Source organism: Pseudopipra pipra, chromosome 27 (genome assembly GCF_036250125.1).
Source record: "Pseudopipra pipra isolate bDixPip1 chromosome 27, bDixPip1.hap1, whole genome shotgun sequence".
NCBI classification, from domain to species: Eukaryota; Metazoa; Chordata; class Aves; order Passeriformes; family Pipridae; genus Pseudopipra; species Pseudopipra pipra.
This window is the reverse complement of record NC_087575.1, coordinates 960,431-971,602: the sequence shown is the minus strand read 5'-3', so window position 1 is coordinate 971,602 and position 11,172 is coordinate 960,431. Positions and strand designations below refer to the sequence as shown.

The window sequence follows — 11,172 nt, the reverse complement described above, 5'->3', positions numbered from 1 at the left end:
CCCATCCTTTGCTGCAGCCCAGCTCTTCTGCTCCTGGAGGTTTCTGGTGCCTCCTGCTGCTCGTTTGCTCCGGGATGTGGATTTATAATTTCATTGCAGGCACAAGCACCCCAGGCTTTCCCCTTTGAGGTTCATCCCCATCCTCAGCCCTGGATCTGCAGTTAAAACCAGGAGATTTACAAGGCTGTGAAGGAATTTCATTGCTGTTTTAAACAGTATCAACTTATCTGCTTAATAGAAGATGAAAAATCCAAGTGTGAAAAACGCGATTGGTTTATTTGGAGATGTGTTTTTAAGAGGCCGGTGTGGGGGGAGGGTGTGCTGGAGAAATCCACCTCTCATTTCCATTCCCCAAGATGAAAAGGTGATTCTGGCTAATTTGAACATAGTCATTAAGCTGCTGTATCAAAAGCACAGAGTCAATTAATGTCCCCCCCACCTTGCTCCACGGGCCTGCCTTGTTATTAATCAAGGGATGGGGGGAATTGCCTGGATCCCGTTGCTGGGAGCCAAGTGCTGATCTCATTTGGCCTTATGGAAGATGCTTCCCTGCCTAGTGGCCAGGGTTAGGGTGGATCTGGGGGAAGCAGAGCACTGACAATGCACAGGGGGAGCTGGGGGAGCCCGGGCTGGACGGGACCACCTTGTCCTTGTCCCCTCCTCAAATATCTCACCAGAAAACCAAGTTATTTCTGTCCCACTGTGCCCCCTTTGTACCATTACTCTGTGGGGAAATCAAGGCACAGATGAGTGATTTGATCAGAATACAGGAAAAGGCAGGTTGTGATTAAAGCCTGTGATGTAGGTTTTGACTCAGCCCTGCTCCAGGTGCTGCCCCATTGCTGCCTCCTGCCATCAGCTCTGATGCCCCTTTAGCATCACTTTGGGCTTTAACAAGAGAGCAGGACAAAGATGTGGTGGAAAGGCATCAGGGGTGAGGCTACAACCCCACTCTGCACGTTGGAGAAGCCCAAAGGTCCATGGCCCTTGGTCACACTCTCCAATTAAGTCAAATTGGCTTCAATCTGAGCATTAATCCAAAGGGACCTCACGCCAGGGGACAGGGGACAGGCTGGGCAGGGGGTCCCTGTTCTCTGTGCACTCTGGGCTGTGGCATTTGGGTGCTGAGACAGGATCTGCTCCCCTCCTTAGGTGCCCTGGGCTCTACCCTCACCTGTGCCCCCTGTCCCAAGAGCCTGACCCTGTGCAAAGTTCCCTCCAAGGTGAGGATGAGGATCCATGAACCACATTGCTCCAAACTCGGCCCCTTGCTGAGCGTTGGGACGGGGATGGAGCGGGGCCACCCGGGGGACAGCTGGGAACAGAGGAGAACATAAATGCCATGGAATCCTGGAAACCTGGAATCATCAAGGTTGGAAGAGACCTTCAGGATCATCCAGTCCAACCATGCTCTGAGCTTGGGGGGACACACAGAGGTGGCAGGACCCTGAGGCTCTCGGGGCCGGTGTTTCAGGAAGGGGCCCTGCCTTTGAAGATGCTGTTCCATGTGAGCCAGTGCTGGGAGTGTCTTGACAAGTTTTACTGCTTTCTGGGGCATTTTCACACAGACTCAGCAAAATGATTGGGGGAAAAAAAAAAAAAAGAAGTGTGAGAGAAATAAAAAAGTCGCAGCTGCTCTGGCACAGGCTCAAAATCCCAAAGAGTTTTTGGCTGAAACGTGCCAAGGGGAAAAATTAATTCCAATAAACAGAGAGGTGAACTCCTTTTTGCCCCCAGTTTGTCCTCTGTGGTGGAGTGTGGGATCCTGCCCTGCTGATCCCAGGATCCAGGGCCTCTCCTGGCTGTGGGGTCCCGTGCCAGCCCCTCCACCACAGGCCACGCTGGTCCCCTGCCAGTCCAAATGCAGCATTCCAGCTCTGCCAGCTCCTGTGACAGCCAGTGATTTTTTTCCCCACTAAGAATGCAGCAGTGGGAGCCATGTGATGACTCCAGACTCTTGGTGGCCATTAATTTTCCCTAATGGAAACCTCGATTAACTCCTAGAAGGAAGCAGCTCTGGATGCATGTGAACGAGACCCATCAGAAATCGGGCCCTGAGGAGCTCACCAGGAGCCCCTTTGGAGCTGGAATGATGCTGGAAGGGCTCAGGGATGTTGGGGAGTCAGTCCTTGCTTGGTGGGACGCCCTTGGCATGGCTGGAGGGCAGCCCAGACCCCCCACCCCAAAAGTCCCCGAGCAGATCCAGCCGAGCCACAGGGCCTGGGGACAGCACCGTGCCCAGGACTCCTGGCTGGGGTGGGGCTGAGCTGGGGGTGTGACCCCCAGAGCTGTGCTGGCCAGAGGCTCTGCAGAGCCCCAGACCCGAGGGACAGTGACACTGCTGGCTGGAGGGGACACCCCCGGGCTGTCCTTGCCATGGGCAGGGCCCAGCCTGGGTGACCCTCTCCAGGGTGGCACCAGGGAGGTCCCGTGGGCTCACTTTGCTTAGGTCCCCCATCAAAACCCAAAATGCCTCTTCCCCCTATCTGTGCCACTCTGGCAGGACTCCAGTGTGCAGATGGGGGGCACAGCCCCCACTGTGGGGTTTTTGGGGGGCACAGGGCAGAGCTGCCGCCACACCAGGAGGTGTGTCTGTGACCTGCTCCACTCAGAGCTGGAATTCTTCCCCCTACAAAGCCCATTTCCTCCTCCCCACTCTGCCCTGAGCCCGATGTCTCTGTGCCTGCACTTGTGCTGTGCTGTCAGAGCAGGAGCCCCTGAGGGGACACATCTCACCCTGTATTTGCTGACGGAGCCCGGCCGGACCTGCCCGCTCTGCAAACGCAGCCTGAGCCCGTGACTAAGCCTAGTTACTTTTAATAAATATTTGGTAATAACAATGGAAGTTTCTTTGGCCAAGTACCTGCTGTTTTGAGCTGTCACCAGCAGGAACACCATCAGGTGAAGGGTTTTGATCCAAGCAGGAAGGAGAGGGACCTTTCCCCTCTCCAACTGCCTGGGCTTCGAGTGACAGCACAGACCTCACCTGCCCTTGCTCCTGCTGCCTTTAGCAACCCCTGACTGAGCTCTTTTTCCATGCCTGGGTCAAGGTGTCCCTTCTGGCAGTGAAATCACCCCAAAGGTGACAAACTCCCACAGAAGGAGGACTTCCCCCCATTCCCTTTTTTAAGGTCCATGGCTCAGTTTTGCAGAGCCACCCAACACCAGCACCAGTTGGTTTCCTCAGGGCCTTTGCAGGCTCAGCAGCCCTCAAACCCAGCCCAACTACTTCCCTGCCCAGAGAAGGAGACAGCAAATTATCCCTGGTTTCCCAGCACAGGGTTTTTCTCCTGCTTTCCCCTGGCACAATGCTCATGGTGGGGCTCAGCCCACCCTGGATCCCCTTTGCAAGGCCATCACTCCCTTGCTGGGGGACGGGGGGCTTGCACAGCATCCAGGTTCCACATGGAGCTGATCCCTGGCTTGGATGGGAACACACCTGCTCCAAGTGCTGCTGCTGCCTTTCCAGGGCTGCTCATCCCCAGGGATTAGCTCTCAACCCCACAGACCCCCCAGGCGATGATTTATTCCCCACAGCTCATCATTTATTCCCCTCAGCAGGTGGGGCCAGCACTGCCCAGCTCATTTTCTCATCCTGGCAGCCGAGTGGTTTCTGTTTGCCCTCCCTAATCCAGGAAGGTTCTCCAGGTACCAGGATACATTACCAGAGGAACCTCTGCCAGTGGATGTGCCCTGGTTCCTCCTTCCCACTGTGAGCCTTGGCTCTGCTCCGGGCTTTGCTGCTGCTGCCCAGCCCTGCCCAGCCCGAGTGGCAGAGCCACCTGTGTCCCCTGGGAGCAGCCTGGGGACAGTGCAGTGACACTGTGGGGTTGGGAGCGTCCCTGGGATAGGGAAAACCTCGTTCTGTGATCCCTGCTTGTCCCAAAGTCAGTTGGAAGAAGGCAATTTCAGGCACTATATCCAGGTCTATATCCACATTCCCAGGCTGCCTGAGCTCAGGAGTTTTGGGAGAGGGTGGCTGGGCTGTGGGGTGTGCACTAGTGATGATCAGCTCAGATTTTACCCCTAAACCTTTCCCTACCTGTCCACTTCTGATCACCTCATCTAAACCTGATCATTCTCTGCCCTTTAGAGCACCTCACCTCAAATTTACTCTCAAAACCTTCCCTACCTGTGCACCACTGATTACCTTGTTTTTACCTCAAACTATTTATTTTCTGCCCTATAGACTGCCTCAAGTTTACTCCCAGTATTTTCCCTTCCTGATTGCCTCAGTTTACCTACAAACCTTCCTTCTGTTCACTGCAGATCCCCTCAGGCAGGCAGTGAGCTGGGCAGGGCTGCTGCAAATGCCTTCCCCAACCTCCCTGGCTCTGCCAAAACCCCAAACTGCACATTTTTATAGTCTCAGGGTCCCCAGGGTTTGGGCACACGTGGAATTCAGCACTGCAGCCACTCTGCACCAACAGGGCAGTGAGTGTCCCTCCCCAGAGCATCACCCGTGGCTCTGCAGTGCCACCCGGGCTGTCCCTGGAGGGGGCAGCTGCCATCCCGGCTCAGGGATTTTCTTGCCATTGCTTGCCCTGGCTCATGACCCCTCTGGCTGAGCCACCTGGGACTGCCCAGGAGGAGCAGGAGAGGCTGCAGGGAATCTGGGAGCACCAATGTGGCGCTGCCAGTGTGACCAGAACTGGCCAAGGGCTGGGCTGTGCTGGGCACCCCCATGGGCAGCGTGGCCATCCTGGTGAGGACGGGCAGGAGAAGAGGTGATGAGAAGTGCTGGCACAGTGTTTTTCTGCCAGCTGCTGCCTGTCTCACCTGCTCTCAGGTGTCTCAGTGTGACACCTCCTCCCAGCAGAGGCAGCGGGGGTGCTGGACGGGTCCAAGGTCGCTCCTCCACCCCCGAACACAGGAGCTGTGCCCGGTGGGATCCCAGAGCTCCCACCATCGGAGAGCCGGGGGCGGCCGCTCCGCTGCCTCCCCGGGAGGAAATTGCTCCTGATGAAATTCAGCCCACATTCCCTTCTCATTCCCTTCCCATTCCCTCCCTCTCACCGCATCGTGCCAAACGCGCTCCCCGCCCCCGCCTCCCCCGCGCTCCTCCCGCCTGCCTTGATCTGAGAGAGGCATCGAATCCCTCCCAGCAGCTCGTTTTCAAACAGCATTAGAGCTGCTTTGCAGGCGATTTGGATGCCAGGCACTGCAAACACACCATTTGTACCCGCTAGACGGAAACTGTGCCCGTGTCCCCGTGCCCGCGTCTGTCTCCACACCTAACGCAGACAGAGCAGGTTCTGCTCTTCATTCAGCAGCTCAAGCCTTGGCTGTGTCTGCTCCCGGCCCTGGGAGCCGCTGGGTCCCGCTCAGAGGTGGGGCCGTCGCAGACGAGTCGTGTCCCCTTGTCCCCGTCCCCTTGTCCCCGTCAGTCTGAACTGAGCCACAGAGTCGGGGTGTGCTGAGCTGGGAGGGACCCACGAGGACCATCCAGTCCAGCTCTTAACCCTGCCCAGGACCATCCCCAAGAGTCACACCCTGTGCCTGAGAGCATTGTCCAAATACTCCCTGAGCTCTGTGCCCACTGCCCTGGGGAGCCTGGTCAGTGCCCAGCCACCCTCTGGGGGAAGAACCTTGTCCTGAGATCCAACCTAAATCTGCCCTGACACAACTTCAGGCTGTTCCCTGGGTCACCACAGAGAAGAGATCAGTGTCTGCCCCTCTTCTTCCCGTGGCAGAGGGGAGCACATAGCAATAAAATCCCCAAATTCACTCCCGTCCCCGCTGTGGGATGGCCCTCACCTGGTTCTCACACAGGAATGTCACAGGTAGGGGCAGGAGGGAGCTCATGGCCCGGGTTGGGAACCATGGACACGTCCCCCTCACCCTCTTCTATTGTCTCACTCCCATTTCTGATCCACTGGTCACTCCAGTCTTGGGGGAAGAGCTGCCAGTTGGTGTGACTTGTGTGACACGTCCCCAGTCACCACCAGGCTTGTCCCATGTTTGCAAGGAATGAACTCAAAGCACCAACAGGTGAAGGAGACTCCCACATTCCATCTGGGGCTCAGTGACCTCCTCCCTTCCAGCAGGAGCTGCCCAGCCCCTCTCCTGTGTCCAGGTGTAGCTGGGAGGTGACAGTGGTGACACCACAGTTCCCTGTCCCTTTGCTTACTGGAGCCTCTCAAGGTTTTCTTGAGGTTTTCTCCCAGTTTTCTCCAGGTTCTCTCCCCTCTGCTGTGCCCTCTCTCTGCTCACTGGGCTGCCCAGAGGGATGGTCCTTCCCAGCCTCTTTCCTGGTTCAGGTCATGCTGAGGTGAGGTGCCAATCCCCAAAGTTCTCCACTTTCCCTGTCCTCACATGTACCACATCACAATATGAACTCAAACAGTGAGGGAAGAATCTCCCCATTCCCCAGCTCTTCCTGCTCTGCCAAGTCCAGCACAGGGAGTCCTGGTTTTTTTTGGCTGCCTACTCTCCCTCCACATCCTCAGGGTGGGATGGGAGCTGTTGTGTTAAAGACAAGATAAATTATGCTGGTTTGCAGTGATGGCAGAGCTGATTCATAAACCAGGTGGGTCTACAAGGTCTAATTTGGGAGGGCTGATGGCTGATGAATCCTTTGGTAACCTTGGGAAAGTAACTTTTCCTTGAGGAGCACATCGTTACCTCCCAGCCTAATGCCATTTCCCTGCCATGCCAGTGCTCAGGCCCTGCAGGGCAGAGAGGCTCTCATGGCTGGGAAATAGGTTTTAAAAAGGGAATGTTTTCATAGAAAACACCTTATAATTTGCCAGGAGGGTCATCACTGATGATTTTAGAGGTCTTTTCCAACCTTAATGACTCTATGGTCTCTATCCATGTGTTGGTCTCCAGAGCCTTGGCCAACAGCAGTTTGAAGATAGTCTTTCTCCCAAGAAATCCAGCAGTTTCCAGCTGTTCAGAGCCTCTTCTGACCCTCACATGAAGCTCCACAGTGCTGGACATGGTTTGCCTGCCAGAAAAACCCTCATTCCTTCTGCCTGTCGTGGGGACCACACGTGGGCATCAGACTGCTCTGGCTGCCCTGATGCTGAACGGGGTTGGATGTGGCTCCAGGGCATGAGGGAACTTCTCCAGCTTCATCCTGTGGGAATTGGTACCATGACTCAGGCTGCCTGGAGCCAGGCCCCTCTGGCAGCCTCGGGAGGCTGGAGGAGACTGGAGGAGACACGTTCCCCTCGGGCTGTTGATAGCTCAGCTCCGGGCTCTGTGCAGTCACAGCTGTTCTCACGCACCCAGTGCGGCTCCCGGGGGTGTGGGGTGGGGGACAGGCACGGAACGGGGCTGCGGGAGCGTTTTGGGGAGCGCTGGAGGTGACAACAGGCACTGCGCTGGCACCCGGCCAGCGTTATTAGTGTCTCACTTTCACAGGCAACAAACCCGCCCACGTCCTCCACGGAAGGGAAAACTGTTTGGAAACAAGAGCTGTACCTGGCACAGGGACGCAGAGACACCTCCCTGCCCGAGGGCACCTCCCCACGCAGCTCCCCGGGCTGTGGCGTTGGCAGGAGAGAGGCAGCTGTGCCCGGGGGTCCCAGTCCGCTGTGACCGTCCCCACCTCCCGGTCCCCCCCCCTCTGCTCACAGCAGCTCCTCCCAGCGCTGAATATGCGAGAGGGGCCGAAGATCGCTGCTCCCCGCCTGGCACCGTGAATTATTCATCCAGCCGGAGGCACGTTGGATTGGTAAATCCACCCCCCACCTCCAGCACGCAGGAACACTGGGAATGGGTTTTCCAGGCCCTGCTGGGGGACCTGGGCCAGGCATGGTCCAGCCTGCCCCTTCCTCTGCTCCACCACTGAGTGACCTGGAATTCAAGGTTGCTCTTGCCCTGGGCCAGTTTTTTTCTGCTCTGCTCCAGGATAAACCTTGGAGCAAACCTTGGGGTCCTCCTGCCACAGGCTGATGCTCCTGGGAATGACCAGGACAGGGGTGTTCTCAGGGATGGGGTGCTCCCAGGGGTGCTCCCGGGGGCGTTCCCAGGGATGGGGTGCTCCCGGGGGTGCTGCAGAGGAAGGAGTGCTCCCAGGGAGCATCTGGGCTCCCAGCCTAGCTCCCAGCCCAGCTCAGGGTGCGGGGCAGGTGCCAATGCCAAGGTTGCCAGGGCCGGTTCAGCAGGGGACAGCCTGGCTCGGCTCCCTCGGGCAGCCCTGTGCTCTCCCTGCAGCCCCAAATCCCCGGGGCAGCCCCTGCCAGCCCCCAGCCTCACCTGTGCCTTCCACCGAGCATCCCAGCGAGCATCCCAGAGCGAGGAAGGAGGAGCTGAGCATTCCAGAGGAAGGGAGGAGGAAGGACGGCTGGAGGCAGCAGCCCGGCACGGCTCTCCCCCCTCACCTCTCCGCCGACAGCTCCGGCCACCCGGCTGACCCCCGCGTGTCCCTCGTCCTCCTGTCACTCCGTGTTTGTGTCCCCGCTGCCGCAGGGCTGTTCCCTGCCCAGCCACCCTCCTCAGTGGGGAACAACCAGGGCTGCAGGCAAAGGGGAGCTGCTGCCGACTTTTGCATTCTCCCGAGCCATCGGCTCCGTCGGTGCCTTCCGAGCTGATTAAACTTGGATCCCGGGCAGCCCCACGAGCAGCTCACCAGGCTGCTGGGAGGCAGGAAAGGAGGCTGGGGGGCTTCTCCAAGTCTGGGAAGCAGGAGGGAATTTTTTATGCTGAGTGTGGTGAGGCCCTGGCACAGGTTGCCCAGAGAAGCTGTGGCTGCCCCATCCCTGGAAATGTCCAAGGCCAGGTGGGACTGGGCTTGGAGCAACCTGAGCTAGTGGGAGGTGTCCCTGCCCATGGCAGGGGGGCTGGAACAGGATGATCTTTAAAGGTCCTTTCAAACCTAAACCATTCCTTGATTAGTGGGGACCTGATCCTTCTTTCAGACAGACCCTGGTGCAAAGATGCTGGAGCTGTTTATTGGGGGCCACCCCACTCACCTGGGCATTGAAGGGACCTACTTTTGGGGGAGCAGCATCTCAGACCACACCAGGGAACACTCCATGTTGGGTGACACTGAGCCAAGATGTCCCTGCTCCACCTCATGGGGCCTGTCCCACCTTCAGGCTCCACCTCGGTGGCTCCATGTACCACATCATCTCACTTCAACATCTCCCTGTCCCTTCCCAGGACAAATCTCACCAAGACTCCATCCAGTAAATCCTCTGCACCTCCTGGAAGCCTCCAAACATATCTCAGTGAGAAGAAGAGAGTGGGATGAAGCAGGAGCTGAGGTGCATTACAGCCAAAGGAAGCATCACCTCACTGCTCTCCACATCTCACAAAAACTACCGAAACTTTATTAAACTATAGGAGTAACAACACTCAGTCACAGCACTGCTGCCATTAATCCTTGGTAATTGTTTCTATAATTAAAAGCCCCACTGTGTCCTGTCTCTCCAATATGATTTATCAGATGGGGAGCACTCTTGCATGAACGATGCCCGGCTGGTGGGAGGACATCTGCTCTGGGCTGCTGGCATTGCAGAGAGTGCCTGGGGGCTGCCTCCAGCACTTGCTGACCCCTCACCATCCCCACCACCTCAGGCTCTCCAACCCCAGGATGAAATTCCCATCCTCAAAACACCCCTTTGCTGCAGGATATTGGGAAAAGGTTCTTCCCCCACAGGGTGCTGGGGCACTGCCCAGGCTCCCCAGGGCAGTGGGCACGGCCCCAAGGCTGCCAGAGCTCCAGGAGGGTTTGGACAACGCTCTGAGGGACAGGGTGGGATTGTTGGGGTGTCTGGGCAGGGCCAGGGGTTGGACTGGATGGTCCTTGTGGGTCCCTCCCAGCTCAGGACATTTTAAGAATCTGTGACTGATCAACATCAGGGAATGGACCCACAAGTGGGCTGTAGCCAAGGACAAAACTAACTCATGGGTGAAAACAGCAAAAGAGAAGCCACCCACTTCCCTGGAAGCACGGGAAGGCTGGGAATCATGTCAGCAGATCCTGCTCTGCCTCTGCTGTGACTGCATTAAACACCCAAACCGAGAGGGTAAGACCTGCTCTTTACTTGCTGGAGAGGAACTGGGTGGTCTCAAGATTCCCTCTGTCTGTCAGAGACCCTGGAGCTGATGAGGGGACTGGCTGGAATGTGCAGCAGAAGCTGCAAACCAGGATAAATCCATGGCTGCACAGAGCTGCTCTGGGCATGAAGCTTCCTTGGCTGTTGGCTCCTCCTGAGAAAGCATCTGTGGTGATAAAGCAGGAGATGGAAGAGTCATAGGTTGGAAAAGCTCTCTAAAATCATCCAAGTCCAACCATTAGCCCGGCACTGCCAGGCCCACCACCAAACCATGTCCCCCAGTGCCACATCTGTGGTCATTTGTCATCGCTCTGAGGTCCCAGCACACTCCCCACCTCCCTCAGGCTCTGCAGGAACAGCAGCTGGGGGCAGGGGCCTGGAGCCCCTGGAAGCACCCATGGCAGAGAGGGGGGACAGGATGAGCAGAGCAGAAAGGCCCCAAAGCAGGACCTGCAGCCTCACCCACTTCTTCACATCTCAGGCACCTGCCCAGGGCTCCCCTCCCTGCAGGGGGGGGTTTGGGGACATCAGGAGGACGAGTCACCTGCTGTGGGCAGAGGAACATCCACAGCTATGGATGAGGTCCCTGGGGAGAAGGGGGTGGCAGAATAAGGAGGGGACAGGTGACAAGCCATGCTCCAGCCCTGAACCGAAGCCACAGGTGCCCCTTCTTGTGCAGAGAGAGCCAGGGTGCTCTAGGCAAGAAACTCAGCACCATCTCAGAGTGGTTTGGGTTGGGAGGGACCTTAAAGATCATCTTGTTCCAACCATGGAACAGGGACACCTTCCACTAGCCCAGGTTGCTCCAAGCCCATCCAGCCTGGCCTTGGACACTTCCAGGGATCCAGGGGCAGCCACAGCTGCTCTGGGCAACCTGTGCCAGGGCCTCAGCACCCTCAAAGACTTTCTTCCCAATATCTAATCAAAACCTCCTCTCTTTCAGTTTAAAACAATTCCCTGTCACTGCTCTTGTAAAATCTCTCTCTGGAGAGACTGGCCAACCCTTGGCCCCTGGGGGCTCCTCTGCACCCCCCAGCTGGAGCCACCAGAAGGTCACACATGAGCCCCAGCAAGGTCCTCATCCCTCCTTCCCTCTGTGGGGCTGGAATTGGAGTCACCTGTGGCCCTCAGCCATCCCTGTTGCATCCCATTTCTCTGAGCT

General features: G+C 57.2%; 1 long non-coding RNA gene across 1 annotated transcript; it reads left to right on the top strand.

Moving 5' to 3' along the window:
• The first annotated feature begins 165 nt into the window (after positions 1–165).
• Positions 166–9,379, top strand: LOC135403465 (uncharacterized). Its single transcript, XR_010425410.1, has 2 exons — positions 166–7,681; positions 9,112–9,379. It is a non-coding gene; the product is annotated as an uncharacterized LOC135403465 (long non-coding RNA).
• The last annotated feature ends 1,793 nt before the right edge of the window (positions 9,380–11,172 follow it).